Raw genomic sequence first — 19,669 nt, 5'->3', positions numbered from 1 at the left:
ACTATGCTTAAATTCTTGCTCATGCTTTATTAAGCCTTATTAAGATATAGTCATTATAAAGTGGTACCATATAAGGTATAGGTATAACTATTTTTTAGACTAATAAAGCCCTCTGTTGCAATAGTTACGGGCAAGTCCTAAAACTACAGCTGCTTCACTTGTATTCTCCTCATGCAGCTGAGAGAATTCTCAATGAGGAACCGGCATTAAAATGTTATAAATTCAACCTGTCTTTTGCCATCATTAGAGTCTTAATCAATCACCTGTCCAGCCAAATGCGCTCTCCCCCTCATTATCACGCCATTTCAGCTACATTACATCTACCGCTGCAGCAGAACAATCAACCACCTTAGATACTCACCGCCTCCTCTTCTTCACCACCATCACACCTCATTCATTGTGCATGCTTAAGCCTCTTCCATTTGAAATATATAATGTATGTATCTTAGTACTTACTTAGGGGACAATTAAATACCATTCTAATTAGCATTTCTCCTTGCCCTCTAGTGGTCACACGAGTCATCTGTTTTGAGAAAAATATGCTAATTCTAACCCGTGGTACTGTGGCAGGGAGCGCAGGGATTACAAGGTCTCAGTAGCACTGTCTGGCCAAGCGTATGAACGCACCAACATGAATATTAATGTGTAAGCCATTGGCAGAGGAGTCTTAAAAGAACCGCTAGCGTGTGTGCCTGACTGCTCTGTAATCCATGTACGGACACAAGTTACACTGCACAAAGCACACTGAGGACACCGCACTTGTTGGAACTATATAAAGGTGCTGGTAATGTGTGTGTCTGCATGTGTGTCTGATTCAGACACACATGCAGACACACACATTAGTCTGAATGTGTAGCAAGTCTATTCATATGTTTGATCAACTCCTCTGAAAGCAAATATCAAGAAAGGTGTAGAAAAAGGGTCACTGAATAATTTAAGAGATTATTGTGCTCATTTTTTGTCTCTGCGTACAAGCCATCCTTCAATGTCAGTATGTAAGGCATGTCAGGAGCAGTGGGCGACCCCAGTACAGCGCCCAGGAGCCCTTTGCACAGGTCATGATCTGCCCAGCTGGGGGATATGTCTATTGTGCATGTCTTAGGTTAATGGGGACATTTTAGTGCTAGTGCTATAACTTCTAGGCCTGCATGCAGAGGACTGAAAGAGGAACAGCTCTTAGGGTAAATGATTCACCCATGATAACTGTGAGTTTTAGAAACGTTCTAAGAATTTAAAATCCTCATGTAAAGCAATAAGAACTATGTGTTTAAATATTAGCTTCATTTCAGAGAACCAGTTTGTCTTTGCCTTAAAAAAAATCTATCCATTTTCCTTCACTTTATCCGTACCAGGTAGTAGAGACAGCAGTCCTAGCAGCGATGCCCAGACATCCCTTTCCACATACACTTCCTCTAGCTCCTTTGGGGGGGGATCACAAGGTGTTCCCAGACCTGCCGAGAGACATTCAGTCTCCCCTGAGTCCTCCCTGGAGAGCGGCTTTACTCCATGTTCCTCCTGTGTGACTGATCTCCTCACTTTGTCTCTAAGGAAAAGTTCAGCCACCCAGTGGAGGAAACTCATTCTGACCACTTGTGTCTACAATCTTGTGGTCATTACCCAAAGCCCACAGGTGAGAGTAGCTATGGTAAAAGTCAATCTGGAATAAGAGGCTGCTACATTTTTAAAGAGGAAATAGTATGCAGGACGTCAAGAGAACACTTCCCAGTTGTAGGGCCATGTGAATTGTGATCATGTAATTTTCATTAATCACTTTACGCTTGTCGATATCGGGGGGGGTGTGTGAATGAAAAGCACTACACTTTTACAATGTTCATGGCAAACTTGGTGGGTGCCAAAAGTATATCCCAACACTCAAACGCAGATTAATAAAACAAGAAAAGCTTGCTCAAATCAGAGATGTAACGCGAAGAGCAACAACAAAAATGAGGGGTGGAGAAGAGAGAATTGGAGAGGGGGCTGCAAACGAAAGCACCAATGCTGTAAGCTGCTCACAATGCAGACATGGCTATGGGCCGCGAGCCGAGATGAGCTCTGTGCCGAGATGGGCAGAGGAATAAAAAGGACTGAGGACAGAAAGTCAGGCCAGAGAAAGGATTAGTGATCAAAGAAAGCCAGCGGCCATTCTGAAAGCCCCAGCACATTTACACAGACTCACACACAACGGACTGGGGAGAATAGCAGAGAATCCAGTTTCTGCAGCAGGTTAATCATTTACCTGCCTCTTTCCCAGCACCGCCTTGGCTCAGAGATCGGGCCCTTTCTGCATAAATCCATTAGCAGAGGAACCAAAGTAAATGTTACCAGGGCAGACACACGTGAAATCTTCTGCATACACACATTGATGGATTATGCTACTGTACCAAGAATAAATGCCAGTCCAGTTCTTTTTAATTGGTTTCATAGCTGTTCACTGAAAAGAGCCTTCAGGAAAGTAACAAAGTAAAATAACTTCACATGACATATTTTCCTGCTGCAGTATTTCCCATTTGAAAGGAGACATGTAAAAAAGCTTTTAATTCCTCTTCGCCTCTGACTCTTCCTCTGACGAGCTGACGATGAAGACATAAACAACCGGCCGGAGATACCAATTAGAGCGTCAGACGCACACAGCAGTCTTCAGTACAACTGCACTCCCAGAGGAGGACTGCTGGAGAGGAGGAAGTGAAGGGGAGGCACGTGCGGCAGCAAGAGAAAACTACTACAACGTTCAATCAGGGAATCTCTATCTCCCACAGCCAGACCAACATACACACAAACACACACTTTATCTACACAAAGCTGTCAGCGGCTTGACCTCCACCAGCCCATCTACTCCTTCCTATTCCATCGCCCTCCCACCGGCTGACCTGATTGGCTAATGACGGCTCATTTATCTTGATGCAGCACCTGCAGTGTCTACAAGGTTTGTGTGTGTCTATGGGGTATCTGCGGACACACAAACAGTATATCGCATCAGAGCTACAGTGGCTCTATCAGAGATAGCGCTGCCCTTGCCAGCAACAGCTTGCACACATGGGTTCACCTCTGGGGAATGATGGAGAGTACAGCAGAAAGAGACGTGGGGGAAGGGGCATGAGGAATATGAGAAATAGATAGAAAATAGAAACAGTATAGAAGTCTGTGAGTGAAGCAAATGAGGAGAGGGAGAAAAAAGCTGGATACTGAAGATAAAACGAACAGAGAGGGAGCGGGGGAGGGGTTGTGTGGAGGGAAGAGGGATTGATACATGTTTTATTCACTTACTGCTAACACTTCTTTAATTAACAGCTGAAATCAGTGGCCAAGAGTGAGTTGTGCTAGTGGGTGTGTGTGTGTGTCATTAATTAAAAGTGGGTTACAGAAGACAGGAAACCAAAGGTGCAGCATGATCCGGGCTCCTCACACACCCACGTGTGACCACAGTGCACTGATCAGTCACTTCAGCGCATTAATGATTAAGTACAGGTCACTACCATTTTCTGCCACTAGGTGGATATGGAAGCCAACCGCAAAATGAATATGTTAAGGCGTTATGATTAAAAATGCATAACAAATATTAATAGCATGGTATGCTATAGATACAATAAAAAAAAAAAAAAACTAAATCCAAATGAAAAGTAATGATATTCTCAGACTGATATATGCAGACTGGTGGGAGAGCTAACAATGTGGATAGAGATATTAGTCAAATATTCATCGATATTGTCCACTGACTAATTGATATTACCATATGTATTTCTATTGTTTTCCCAATGTTCTGTTTCCTGTTATTTTTAGCTTTACTCATCCCTTTCTTGTTCCAATTTCCTCATCTGCTTCCTGATGCCCAGAGGAGGGCTTGCATGTATTAACTCTTCTTTTGTTCTTTGCTGTGTGCCTGTGGGGAGAGAGGTGGGCAGGTCATGACGTCTGCTCTTGCTTGAAGGTAGATACTGGAGGCTTCACCCCAGAATCTACCTTTACATCTCCAATCCTTATCTGTTATTTTCCCCTCTCCAGAGCCAGGTGCTGCTGCTTATCCCACTGCTCAGCCACCTTGCGTTTATCTGCCTGCCACAAACTCACACTTTGACATATGAACGCACACACATTTCCAGATTGGGGTTTTTCTCTTTCTCTTTGGAGGGGGGCTTGAGGCAGCTGGTGGCCCGTGACCTATCCCGTAGCTCCCAGACTTAGACGGACAGACAGACAGACAGGTAGGCTTGGAGACAGACAGCAAGAACCTCATCAAGTCAAGATCTGTATCTTAACTCCAGTCTTAGGGGCTTAATCCGGCTGCTTTCACCAGCGAAGCCAGCTACTGTAGCAACTAAGAGGCGGAACAGACAAATCCATGTGACTTAAACTCTCCCAAAGCTGACATAAAGGAGATGCAGACCTAATCACCTTATGGGTTTAATTTTATTATTTTTTCCTCAATGCAATCGCTCTAAAGTCTCCAAATCTCCCAAGCCTTTTGTCATGACGCCTCCCATGTCCAGCACCCACGGCGAAGTCTGTGTTTGCCTGATATTTCACACGATGGCATCATATTCAGTTCATATAATTGAAATTTTCTGTAAATCTTTTTAACTTTTTTGGGAAGTGGAAGTGATGCTGCTGGCAGTGGAGCGTAGAGGAAGAGAGTCTCAGCCTAGCTCTCCGTCCAGATTTAGAAAAAGATCTATTTCTGTTCGCCCTCCAACCCATCGGGAGATATTTAAATCTGTCTCACTATGGTGCATATAGGTGAAGAAATAGAGCAAGGGATGCGTTTGAAAACTTGCGACTATTTACCATGAATTTGGCTTCCACTGAACTTGGTAGAATCATATAGTGGGAGATGCAATACCAGGCATACAATGCAGTCTATTCTGGCACGGTGTGAACTGGCAGGGTGCAAGACTCCATCCACGGTCAGTCATTCACAAGCAGAGCACGTACAGAGAGAGGCAAACTCACCCTCTGGGCACACACACAATCACACACAGCAGCATGGACCAGGCTAAACCACAGTGTAGTAATTGCATCCTTAAATGTCCCAACTTTCACACAGACAAAATTATCCAGCATGCATTTAAAAGAATGATCCGACAAAAGATTGAAAGAAAGTTTAGCGCTTTAAGGACTTACCTCACTGTGGTCCCTCCTGGCTGGCTCTTCGATTTGTTGCGCTGGAGCAATGACCGACTTCACACCTCTCTTCCTCATGAACACACACACAAACTGCTAAGTCCCGCCTGCTTGCTTGCCTGCCCCGCTGCTGTAGTGTGTGGACAATGAGAGTGGATGGGATGGTGGGAGGGAGGAGGTAGAGGAGGAGGCGATGGCTGGGCGGGAAGGTGAGGAGAAGAGACGAAGGAGAAAAGAAAGTGAATAGTGTAAGAGGCAAACATGAATGAAATGTGTTCTCGCTCCACCAGAGTACCCCTCGGTTCAAGTGGCTGTCCTTTTGGCGCGCAGTCTTGGTTATCTCGTCTAAGTGCGGACATGTCGTGTAATAGCTACAGAGCATTACAACACTTATAATGTCTGAGGTGCTAAGAAGCTCCTCAACTCTTTTCCTCTTCATCCTCTGTCTCCGGGGAAATACCGCCGACACTAATCTCCTCAAAGGTCATTCGCACACTCTCCTGCTTTCTAAAGCCCTTTCCTTACTCCATTTGGTTCTAGGGATTCATATTTTTAAAGATGGGTGGTTGCCAAATGTTGAGGATTTAGAATTGAAAGAAAGTACATGCCAACATATACGTTTTTTTTGTAGTTAAATTGAAGATGCAAGGAGATGACCATTTCCATACACTAACTAGTCTTGAGTAAAGATGTCAACATGTAACATATCTACAAGTCCATCGCAAGATCCCCTTTCTGTTGTAAATGAACTGATCAGATATTGATTGTACCAATAACCAACAAATGCCTATGTCTGTCTTCAGTTTGAATCAACAACAGGACAAACTGCAAATCATATCATTGCTGTCTAAAAGTAGTCATGGATTTTGAATACGGCTGGGAACAAATCTACATGAGAATGGTTGCACGCATCACTGAGTTTTGTCATGTAGTTGGATTTGTACCAGTTGAAATGCAGACTCGCCGACACTATTCTGTGTAACGGACTTCATAAAGTGGATATTTTCCCTCCATGCGCGCTCTCCCTCAGCTCCAGGTGTGTATGTCCGCGCGCTGCCTTTGTGTGTTGGTTCCAGACTCAATCCTCCAGCTCAGCCACAGAAAAGCCAATCTCCACATCCAATTATTTGCTTCTCAAAGGCAGACAGATGGAGAGAGAGAGGGGGGAAACACAGAAGACGGCAGAGGCAGCGCGTCGAGAGAGAGGCTCTTTGAGGGTCCGCGCAGGGGGGAATTAATTAGAATGGAAACGAAATGGAGGGAATAGAAAGTCTCTACTCCGGCAGAGTCTGGAGAATAGTTTTACAATTAGTCAAAGTCCCCAACGCAGCCTGTGGACACGAGTGAAGTCGGTGCAATGCGAGTGGAGATCAAATGCATGGCCGAAAGCAACAGAGAGAGTGGAGTCGAAAATGAGCACATTTCGGGGTGTTTTTTAGTTCTTTTTGTGTTCATACCCTGGTGATGTGAGCGTTGGATGTCCCGTCTCTACTTCTTCAGTCTGTCTGGTCCGGCATAGTCCATCGGCTTGTAGATGGTTGTCTTTGCCCATAAAACGACTGCTCTATCTCGGACTCGTTTCTTTTCTGTGTTTTCTCCCGGCTCTTTTTACTTGCTGGAGCATTTTTCTTTCTTTTCTGAAGCGGTGACACAGAGCGTAGGGGGGTGGAGAGAGAGCACATGGCGAAGCAAACATAATGAGAACACACAAAAAATATGTTTTATGGAAGGAGTGCAAGAGAAAGTGTGGGTAGAATGGAGAAGTGATGGCAGAGTGACGAGAAGCAGAGGCAGGTGGAGAGGCTAGTGACACATCGTGGAGGTGTGTGCCTGCCTGCCTGCGTGGAGCGCTAGTGAGGGAGTGAGTAAGACGACACACCGCCAACCAGCAAGAGGTGGAGGAGGAGGAGGGAGAGATAGCAAGGTGGATGGAAGGATAGGGAGAGGAAGTGAATCAGCAAGCACGCGCACACACACAGTTCATTATCAGTCCCAGGATTTGGCCATGACACGCACGGATAACCTACTCACTGAGACAGAGCAATGGAATACTATGGAAGAGGTGGGTGAAGCAGGCAAGAATGTGTCCTCTTAGGCTATTGATTCCAGTTGAAGCGATATTAGTATGAAAGAGGTTGAAAATAATTTGGACAAAATGAAAGAAACTAATACTTATCAAAAGTTCACGTGTATATTCTTGTTTTCACCTGTTCTGGTGAGTTCAAAGATAGAGAGAATGGATTTATTGTACCTAGTTGCTGTGCCACATTCCCATAGAGAGCCCTGCAAACTTCTGATCATGAACAATGATCACGATCAACAGTCTCAGCAATTTATATGTGCCATTTTCACTTGCTACATTTACATGCAGAGGGAAATCCAAGTGCGCTAAACAACTGAATTCAAATCGTCTTTGCCCCAAAACCACTCTTGTCTACGTGCAAGTCAAAGAACCAAACAGGTGCAAACCAGGGGCTATGAGGTGGTGCTTGTATATATATATACATAAAATACATATAAAATATAGCCCCCCTTGGTAAACTTAACAACTGTCCCATATCTTAGATCAGGTTTGGCTGCCTTAAAAGCACTTTACAAACTACCCAAATGTTTTAAGAATTAATGTCGAAGTTACATATTTCTACTGTTACAATGCCAGCTCATAACTTGTTGACTTTTCCTCCAAAAATGACAAATCCAAGTGACATTTTGAAAATACTTACCCTTTCAGCGGTGCCACAGTTTTGCATATGGTAACAAAACTAGACATGGATGAGCAAAAAAGAAAAAAAAAGTTATTTTCACCACACTCAAGGTTTTTATAATGCATGCGTTCTGCACCATATCTCCGGTGTGACATTCAAAAAGGTCAGAATATGTCACGGTAAAAGTTTCACATTAGCAAGCTGTATAGTTTTCACAATGTACAAGTGTGCTTATCCAGGTTGTAGTGTTGGAGTAGGAGCTGACTGGCAACAGGCCACTCCCACAAGGCCTGTCTTCCTTACATCTATGCTTACCGGAGAATGGATGAGGTGAGTGAATAAATATGAGTTTGTGTGCCTAAAGAAGTCAGCATCAAACACATCTATGAAAGCACAGCTCTGTCCGGCAGTATACGTTTGAGAAGTGATCCCAGTGGAGGCCATTATTATTCTCCACCAGCACACCAGTCAAAGAAAACAGTCTCACCTCCAGTCTTTCATGTTGGGTTGTTTATTTCTGTGCCAAAAAAATAATCTGATCAAAGAAGGAAGTCAAGAAATGAAAGTGTTAATTTGAGTCAAGCAACTGCCCAACGACTGTATGTTTTTGGGGACATTTGGTTGTTTTTGCACAAAAAAACATGTGTCCTTATTCCGCAGTATGGAAATCTCACTGTCTCGATGGAGAATTTTCCAAAATATTTAACTTTCTATCTTCATGTAATCGTGCAGGTGTCATGCTACCTCCAGAAAGTTACAGTGTTGCTTTAACAAACAAATGCCAAACTATCTGCCTAAAAAAAATATTATGTCAAGGTTCATCTTGAAAACAAGATGAACCTTGCACCTACAAACCATCTGTTTTACTGAGTGAACATTTTTGGAGGTCGAAGTATTAGTACTAAAGAGTTACAACAAGACTTATGTTGTAATAGATGAAGGATTGATCATATTGTGCATGTTTTGTGTTGATGGGGAAACCCAGAGGCAACCCGCCCAGACAGGGACAGAAACATATAAACTCTGCACAGAAAATCCCATACTGCCCAGTAGTCAAATGCAGGACCATCTTGCCGTAAGGTGAGGGTGCTAGTTATTAGTACTTATTCACAGTTATTCAAGGTCATTGTCTTATGGGAAAAGCTGACTGGGTAATTTCATGTATACATTCAAAGAAACGTACAGACCAGAAAGAATTAATGATTGACTGAGGAGTTACAGTGGCATTGTGACAATTAAGACCTGGGGCTACTTCTACAATATTACAACCCAGGTGTGAGAAAAATATATTTTATTTATATAGCCTGGAGCATAACCTGAATATTTTCATTTTGTCATAAATATATAATGTGTGCTAGTAGTGGTTGGTTATTATTTCATATTTACATGACAGCTAAATCTGTACTAAACAATCTTGCCATATACACTTGACCAATAATTACTTTCACTTGTTAAATTTCATCATTACCCTTCTGTCTCATTACTTCTATACTCTTGCCTGATTCCTACTCCTGGTTTATGATTTTAGTGGGCGTTTTTCCGCGCATTTTCATAGCTTTAGGCCTGTGGGGTACCATTTTCATTTACCATTTCATCACGTGGGTGTTCAGATTCCCTAAAGATTAGAATAGTTAGTAAAAGCTGTATTCATTTAGTTAATTTGATGGAAATAACTTACGACTTCAAGCCTACAGCATCAATAAATGAAACAAGGCAAGTTTTTTAATTACTGATTTTCACTTGAGCAAGTTTGTGTTTTTCAATAACCAGTGTACTGTTCTCTAGAAATCTAGTGTGTTTTAACTTCCCTTGTTACAGTGCAGCGTAATTAGCTGATTTGCTGATATGCTAAAGTACTAATTATGTTTCACAGCTTGCTAATTGTTTTAGACTACAAAATACATTCAAACAGTACTTGATGTCTTTTTGTCCCTAAGGAAAAAAAAATATTATAGAAAATTCAACGCTGCTCTTGAGAAGTTTCATTTAAAAAGTTACATATTTTCATTCATTCGTGTCCCTTAATGGTAAGTTGAGATGTTTGTAGTCTCCTTAAGTATATTTATCTGCATTTGACACAACCATCTTGAGCCAGGATTAATTGCCAATGCTTTTTAGCTAGCAGGACAGTGCACTCAAATTCATAAAGTTGTATTTTATGATTTCAGAATAGAGTTTACAGTTGTCGTCTTGAGTGGGGTATATGAATCCTATTAAGATCAATGTCCTGCACAATGGACCACCAGAGAAGTTCTCACTATTACAGAGCTTTATAGCCCTTTAGTTTGACACGAGCAGACTGAATGGTTCACTTTCCTTTTTAAATGTGATGTAATAATGTCTACTATTCTCATTAAATCGAGAAAGGGATTTTTCTAATGCTGAATATTGTAGATGTGAAATGAACAACGAAACAATTTGAAGCCATTATTAGATGCCTATGTTCAAAACCATCCAGATGCGTATGGGCACATTCACAACTGAGGGCCATTTACCCAGCAGAAACAGAGGAATGGGAATAGGTGGGGGTGCTCTAATGGGTGACCTGCGATACCCTCTCCCCAGTGTTGATTTGTCTTGTTCTCCTCTATGGCTCCCTAAGGCCTCATTTAAGCCTCATCTCATCTGACCTAACCCAATCTGCAGTCCACTTGAGGAGCCAGGCAGCCAAGCACTGTAACCGTTGTCATCTTTCCTCATCGGCTGACACTATGGTGACACTTGGAGAGGCCACAACGTGCACCGCCTTCACCCACGTCTTCCTCTCAATCACACTTTGAATTGCAATACTCTAATTCTCGGCTGGGATGTCAGTCCACAGCAGGGATATGAGATTTGTCAAGTGCGAGACTGGGGAGAACCTGCCATGCACAATGCGTAGATGTGCTATTTCCTCAGTGGACGACAAGCAATTCATTTTATAAATGTCAGACGAAGCTCAGAAAGCCATCTAACCCCTCCACCCCCACCACAAGGCTTCCCAGCCCATAGCCTGATGGGTAATATTGTTATTGGAGATCATTTTGATTGGTTGCCTTTGCCCTTTTCATTGTGTGAGTGGCAGCAAGGAGAGCCATGACAAGGTATGAGGACGCACACACCCGGTGTATGTGTGCCTGATGGTTTATGTAAACAGAGATTAGAAATGCAATAAAACTGTCACATAGAGGAAGCAGCTGTCATGGCGTCAACCTGAGCACACTGACACTCTTATCTTTCTATTATAGACACTCACACAGGGCTATAAATGTGTGTGTGCACTCTGAATGCATATGCTGCCCGGTAAATAGGGAGAATTACTGAATGTGCTAGATTCTTTATAACACAGATGTGGTTATGGTGTTATTACTTCAAATCAATTAACAGAAAGTACAGCAGCACTGGCTTCATCAAAGAGTAGGACACATGGTAAAAAAAAGTTAGTTCCAATTTTACACTGAGTAGTAGTCATCAAAGAAAGAATTATATGAAAAGTTACGCTGGATATCTCTTCAAAAATGCCTTTAAAGTTGTTCTTTGGGGTAGTATGAGAATAGGAGCAGATTACAGCGGGTACAGAGTGGCCTAAGCTCCCCTGCCTCATGTCCTGGTGTGGACTGTGCACTGTGTGTGAGGGGCTATTGAACAGGAGTTGCTCCTCTATTTCTTGGTGCCACAGCTTATTTCACGGCCTTTCGTCTGCTGTTTGTATGTGGCTCTGTGGAGATGCCTCCCTCTAAGACTCATTTGCCATGCCTCCCAAACATGATAGTGTGTGTAAACCGGGCAAGCGTGTGCACATATGTGTCTGCAGTGCGGACAAGGCACTGATGGCTCCCTGGACACACAGGAGGAGTTAGCCTCTGCCCCGGTTTCCATGGCAGCTGCTGGCTTTATTAGACTCTCACTTTGGCCCCCCATCGCACACACACACTCATACTTGTACTCTGACAGGGCTACATTGCCACCCCGCCCTGAGGCATTCACATTTTGGAGCAGTTAAGAAACTTGTCAGGAATGAGAGATGGGCGATGTGTAGCTAAATGAAGCGCAATGGAGAAAGCGTCACACGATTTCACAGTTGAGTAGCCTCCGGCGCTCTGCTGCTGCCCCACACAAACACACCAGCAGGGTGAGATGAGCCTGAAATGAGGGCCATACAGAACATCAATACAGTCCTCCATATCTGTGCTCGCCAAGACCCATTCCAGATCAATATTCTCCAGACCAAACCAATGTCACATTGTGTATGCTACAAGGCAGACAGCATTCGAGTTGCTTGAGTTTGCATCAATCAGCCCGCAGTCAACCATCCACCATTACAGTGTGCTCATAACATGCTTCATAAAGGCTGTAACCATATCAACAGCCCAGTGTTCAGCACAGAGGCCAGCCTAAGCCGCATGGTTGGACTAATCGCCGCCTTTGATGTAGAGCATATTAGTATTCGGACACTTACTGACAGATTCAATCCATTTAAAACTAAAAGCTGTCCCCAACCAGAGCTTGCACAGCTTCCCCTGAAAGTTTATGTGCATCCATTATATGCCATATACATGACACTCTAATTGCCACAAAGATCATCTCTCTGTCAATGGCATGGGACTCATGGTGTTGACCTTTTGCTTTTTGTAACTAATGCTTGTTGCTGTTTGTGTCTTCATGACCTTTCCTCCTCTGCTCCTGCTCCAGTACTCACAAGAATATGACCACCCCTACGAATCTAGCTCTCATCACACATTTTACTTCAGCTGGGTCACTGATGGCATCTTGTTGGTCCATTTGAAATAATTTGTCATGTTTGAGTGTGTTTTTTTGTTTGTTTGTTTTTTAATTATTGATACATATGCAAATAATGTAGCCATTCAATGATGGAGAGTCATATTAACTGTGTTTTAAGATATTCTTTCGAAACCTGTAAAAACAGGAGGGAAAAATATGCAAGGTGACTTAGTAACACTTAAGATCATTTAAGCCATAGCAAAGAGGTTGTACTGTTGTCTCACACCAAATAGTTTTCTATGATTGCCAAGATACTCTTGACCAGGAAATTTGCAAGAATTCCCGGGCACTGCTCTGCGCACATGACAAACGTCTCTTAGGCACTCAATGAAGAATGGGTCAAATGCAGACAAATTCCCCTGTAAACAGTAAAAAACTTTACCCTAACCTCAACACTTTGCATATAGGCTAACAGCACTGGGAGCATTTGTAATGTTCACAGATACAGTGTGATGGTTCTGATTGGTCTATGTTTACCTTTGCTGAAATGTCAGCTGACACTACACATTAGCGTTACTCATTTCTGCTCAGCAAGAGGTGTAATTGCTAACATTTGGCAATAATACCATACAGACTCAACCCACAATATCAGTATTATTACAAAACATGTATCAATAAAACATATTTAAGTCATAAGTTGTACGTTTTGATTACAACACAATTCAACTTGATACATTTGATCTTGGAGAAATTCCTGTCTGTGTCAGTTTCATCATAAATGTACAATAGTGTGGAAAACTGAGCTGCTGTGAACATGTGTGTTAAAGGTGACATATATTGGGTCTAGTATGATGTTGTGCTGAAAGAGGCTGTATAAGTTTCTGAGGTAAGCCCACAAAAGTGAGATGTGACCAGAGCATTGATGAGGACCTCTTTAGACTGTGGAGAGATTTTGAAGATGGAAAGAAAAAGTAAGTGAAGCGTTGTTGATGTTGGGGATTTAGAGAGTGTAGTCCGAGTAAGTAAGTAATAAAAATGAGGGTGGTGAAAATGAGAGGACCTAGAACTGTGCCTTGTGGACCAATGTGACGAGGGGACAGCTTAATGATCTGCTGTTCCTTGAAATTATTGTGCATGGTCAGTGAGATATGTGTGGAAAAAGAGTGAAACTTCAAGTAATTCCAAAGACATTTTTCATTTGATGCTAAGGAATCAATATATAATTAATAATATTATTATATTAAAATCATAATTTTGATCTAAATCTTAAATAAGGGTATATAAGGGTATGGTACCTAGTTATGGCAGCAGTCAGGTGAACATCAAACGGTATCTGACAATGAAAATTAAACACCTAGAAGAAAAACAGGGATTATAATAGAATTAGTTTCATACATTTTTTTCACTTTTAATGTTTATTTGTTTTTTTAATTGTGTTACTGAGATACTTCCTCCTTGTTATGATAACTGGCATTAGGCATTAGGTTTAATGTATTAATATTAAGGTTGATGTTGGTAGATTGAAGCACATGTTTCAAGGTTCAGGTAGGGCAGTTAGGCATGTTCTTTTGGACACAGGTCATAAAAGAAATCTGACATGCACCTCCCTGCATTAGAGTGTATTTATTTGTGTAAAGTGCCCTGTGCCCTTCTCTGAGGACGTCACACATTCTGCTCCCACTATGACTTCAACACTTCACCATCTGGTGGGGACTCATTTGAGCTGCAGCAGACCCACAACTAAATCAGGTTTAGTTTGGAGTCAACAGCTGCTCACACTGCTCCAAGCTGCCATTGTCTCTGTGTTAGGATAACGATAATCGCTTGTGATCACCAACCACATATATGCTGTTTAATGTTACATGAAGCGAGGTGTTCAGGAGCAGGTGGCAGTGCTCTCTTGTTGTTCTGTGTCAGGTACTCTATTCTATAAGCAGCCACCATAGTACAGCCACTTTGGTTTACTTACCCAAGTCAGAAGTGGAAAGAGATACATTTGAGTCACATTGAAATAAGTCCTACTTCAAAGTACTATTGCAACTTTGACAAAATGCTTTTTTTAAATGGACATCTGGTTGGGGAAATTGTTCTACTGTACCAGGAACACCTGCAGCTCAGTCCTTGTTGCCATTTCTTTGTGGATAGCTCTGTCTTACATGCACATGGTAAATGAACTACTTCTTTAGACATCAAGAGTATCTTCCATCTAAGCACAACTCTAGGGCTTCTTGAATTATTTATTGACGCTGGTCACCCACCCACTTTCTCTACAGAATGGTATTTGTGTTGGTATGAGAGAAAAACCCTTGTGAGAAAGTTTCTTTATTGGCAATTTTATTGTCCCTGTAGGTAAATTAGACCTTTACAGTTTACCCACCGTTCAGTACCGCTTGGGCAACCTGTCAGAAACAGTGGGTAACCACAGTGCACTGCTGGATCCTTGTTAGTAATACACCACTAAGGGATTAGTCTGTTGTGCATGTTTAGGAAAACGGTTTAAATAAGACTACCCAGACAGAAGGAGAAAATGAAAACTCAGGGTCCAACACAGTCTAGGAATTAGTTATTTGCATGATTGTAACTCCTACAAGAGCAATATTTTTGATTTAACAGCACTTGCCTGATTTTAGGCTATGCTCAACCCACCTCTGGCTTTAATCATCGCTGCTCCAAGGTTGCATCACTCACGCTGTATAAACTTTATTCACCTGTCTCCTACCGCCCGTCTTTCTGCCATCAGCTGTTGGTATTCTCATCTGAGAGCAGACAGCACAGAGGGGGAGAATAAGCATAGGGATGCAAGGACACATAGTGCAGAGAATACTAAGCACTAGTGGCTGTTAAACACAAAGCCTGCAGCAGCACCACACAGCTTTACTGAGGGCCCATAACCATACACACACATTTATACAAGCGCTCACACAGCCGAGTATTAGCACAGCCCTCGGCACGGCTTCAATAGAACGTATTTGTACCTCGAGCTTAAACAGCGAGGATTACTGGGGATACGAGGGGAATGCTAACTTCACTAAGGAGGCCCACGACCTTGCTTTGGACTCAGGAAGAAGAGGGGAGGTAGAGGGGGGATGGAGGTTCTGGTGGTTGCTACTTGATTTTAAAGAATGCCAGCTTCAATGGTGCGCCTTTATGGGCCAATACGTTTTGAGGGAAGTGATCAGGATTTGGGGAGAAAACTCTTTCTCTATAAGTCTTTCACTGTAACATGTCTAAGTATTTGATTAGCATGCACTATGTTTACATGCACAGGTAACTATGCTCTTGATACAATTTTTATCTCGAGTCCTCTCCAGAGTCCCAATCAGGCTACTCTTGTCTCAGTCTACATGCTTATCAAAGAATCAAATATACCAGGGGCAAGAGACATTCAGGGTTGTCTAATAATTTAGCATTAATGATAAAACTTAGTAGCTATAATTACTAATAAAAATGGCTATCATACATATAACCACACTTTTGACAAACATAGAAAAACAACATTGGATTTATATTGCACATTTGATTTTCTAACATACTAGTAAACGTGTTGCCCACAGGTTATTTTCTCTTTGCAGCACAAATAAACACGGGAACTTTTTACTTTCACTTTAACACCAAAACAATGAAACAACACAAGTAAATCCGTGGTGGTTTAGTGTCATAGCTGCTGAAGAGTGAGCCAGTCCAAACATATGTTTTTCTCACCATTTGCAGTTGAATGCCTCTCCTACTTTATAGCTTGATTGGACCTCACTGTTTTATGCATCTGAATACACATAAAGTTCCCAGTTGTGCTAATGAATCTCTTTGAGAGTTGAGTCAATGTCTAGTTAAATGATTCCTGCTTTTTTAATGGAATTCTGTGTATTAAGGATATAGATAGGGCGATTCCTTTTTAGAACTTTCTTGGACTATTGTCTTGGACTATATTATATTTGATTGTTATGTTATTGCTATCTTAGTACATGTAAACTTTTCCCAAATTTACAATAAAATCTAATTTTAAAACCACTATGCAAATGATGAACCACAGATTTAGCATGAATAATACATGTAAGCCTTTGTATATCACGCTTCTGTCTATATTCATGTTCATACAAGAGGCTAGGTAGGGTCGCACATTTTTTCCCCATTTGGCACGTATTCCTCAGTGCCCAACTGTGTGGAAACAGGGGATGTATCATATACTTGTTACGAGTGGCAGGACAAAATGCATAATTCATTTTCATTTGGGCGGCTGTAATGGGGTTTATATGTGTGTCCGTGGAAGCGCCGCCGGGAACGTGCCTCTTCTCGCCCTGAATGTTTGCGTGAGCGAAGGGAGAGAAGTTGGCACATCTGTGTAATAACCTGGGATTGGATGTGTCAGGTCATTTCTACAAGTGTTAAAGAAAGCAGGCTGGAAAGAGACAGGCAATCTGATGAGTGGGGCCCAGGCTCATCAGCAAAGCGTGAGGGGCTGGTGGAGGGGGTACAATGGAGATATGGCCAAATGCAGAGATAGAAAAAGAATAACAATGTGATGCCTGAGGAGGTGAATATTTGGGTAACAAGGATAGGTTAGAAGGGAAGACAAATCAGCAATTAGGTCTTGTCAGATAGAGTATATAGGAGTATGCAGAGCGATTCATCTGAAGGAAGTGAACCAAAAGCACATAAATAATTGGCTTAGTGCTGAGCTAATGTACATGTCAGAGATGGTGATTAAAGATTTAAAAGAGTACTTTTAAAAACAAATCACTTTAAATTATATTGATTCTTTAAGCTAGGTGAGATTGATTTGGCAAAGATAATGTAAACCAGTGGTTCTCAAACTTTTCACGCCTAAGTTCCACCCAAGAAAATATTTTGCCTTTTAAGTACCTCCAATTCTAAAGTGGGTCTGATACATGGCTATTGCAGGTCTAAACTTGGACTAAACTAAGTTTAAACTAGGACATAAACAAGTCTGAAGTAGGATTAAGCCAAGTCTACACAATTGCTTGGTTCTAGACAAGAACTAACTCAAACAAGGACGCATATGTGTATTAAATTGTGTCCAAAGTCAGCAAATATTTGAACTGCAGTCAAATCCATGTATTAGAGCTTTCCTATACCACCAGTAGTAAATACCACTGAGAACCACTGATGTAAACCTTTGCTCATGTAAAATATAAAATTGCACTTGCGTGCATTGTTACATCCCCGGCTGAAAATTTATTCCCCGATGTACTTGAATGGTTCACTTATGTTGCCTTGTGCATGCTGGGCATTGCTGCCACAGTGTGTCTCCACATGTTTGTAAATGTCTGTTCATCTAACTGTCCATTACCAAGTGGTATACACAGCCTCTGGCCCACAGTTAATGGAGTCGATGCTCCAGCCACCTGCCACTTTAATGGAAATACGCAGATACAAATGAAAGAATGTTTGGTGGAGGATATATCACTCGCTTCTTTTCTCCGACAGTTTTTTTATTTGGCAATCAGTCAATCAAATTTATTTTTTTAAGAAATCATAATTGTATTTTTACATTTTGTTTTTGGTTTTGAGTATGTTAGGCTATAAAATCATGTGCATTTGTATCCACACAGTATCTCTGAGAATATCTGCCCCTTCCTCAAAATGCAAATGGTCTCAAGCTCACTCATGATCCAATTATTCAAGCCAGTATGCTCATTTTTATCATTTTAAAAGTTCCTTCATATAGCCATGCAGGTAATGAAAAAATAAATTAAAAAAACATTGAGGCAAGCATTATACTAAAATTTTGTGGAATTATTATTCAATTTACAAAATACTTGATAAAGGGTCTACCTGATAAAAAAGTATTTTGCAACTACTGTTATTACAAATATTAGGTTCAAAACTAATGCTTGAAAGAAAGAAATGTTGCTGTATCTGTAACTTTAAACTGTAGTGTTTAGAATTGAATTATCTCCTTCACTTTCCAGGAACCTACAAAAACATTTTGGTTGTAAAGTGGAATTTATTATGCAATAATTGAGCAGCCATTGTGCACAGGGGATGATATAGTGCCGCATACTGTGAAGTGTCTACTTAGGAGGACCCATTGTTTGAAGTTGAGGTGAGCTGACCAGTCACCGGAAACTCCTTCGTACCGCCCTCACTGCCGCCTGTTTAAGGTCACGTCATCCCCGTAGCAACATGAACGTCAGTGAGCACCCCGGCCCGCCACACGCCCCCACCCTCCACCAAACCCACGCACCACTCTGACCAAATGCCACCCTCTGCATGTGTATGTGTGTCTCCTGAACCTCCACAAATGCCACTGACCACTGACACCATCAAACCAAACAACAGGGTCCTGCTATCAGATCATGTTAGAGTGCTGACTTCAAAGAACTTGAGTTAGCCTTATAGATATAGTTTTAGACAGTTTGTATTATGGGGTTAGGGTGTGTGAATAGTCTTATCTTCTGAAAGTTTGACATGCTTCCAACAAATCCACTGTTCATATTTGTTTAAAACAGTATACTTTTTTAAAGGCTCTGTACTTGATTTTTTGGAGGGTCAAATTGTATGACAATCAGGAATTGTGTGTTAGCTTTACTGTGATAGCAAAACATTGCTCTGGACTCTTTAAGTTGTGAAAAGTTCTTATAAACTTATAGTGAATAATTAGGATGCTTAGGATGCTTGGAATGCTTAAGGTAAGTGAGGAATAACTTTGGACCACTGCAAACTGTTGAAAGTTAACATTTCACATTTTTAAGATAATAAAAATCAAGTACGCTTGTAACTTGATTTTTATTTTCTAATCTTATTGAGCTCATTTGACCTTAGGTGTTTTGAGGTTTGCATAAGATTATTATTTTCATCATCTGGTTATGTAAGGGAAAATGTAACCTGCCATGAAATCAGCAAATTCGTTAAAAAATATATATATAGATTGTGAAGTCCAAAACACCTGTGAGGAAAAGCAGACGTCTGAGATACATAATTATAAGGTAAATAAATCAAGGTTGGACATTTTCTGTCCTCGAGAAACTGCCAATGTTTTGGGGAGAAACAAGCCCAAAAGTCTCCTAGTGCAAAGAGTGGTGTTTTGGGATGGCCTTAATTGGAGTTCAGACCTGGCTCATATGCATGGAAATGTGTGCTTCTCTGTCTCGTCCATGCCCCTTCTCATTTGCCCGCCGTGACAGGCT

The sequence above is a fragment of the Periophthalmus magnuspinnatus genome, chromosome 5, assembly GCF_009829125.3.
Source record: "Periophthalmus magnuspinnatus isolate fPerMag1 chromosome 5, fPerMag1.2.pri, whole genome shotgun sequence".
Lineage (NCBI taxonomy): Eukaryota > Metazoa > Chordata > Actinopteri > Gobiiformes > Gobiidae > Periophthalmus > Periophthalmus magnuspinnatus.
This window is presented reverse-complemented; position numbering follows the sequence as displayed.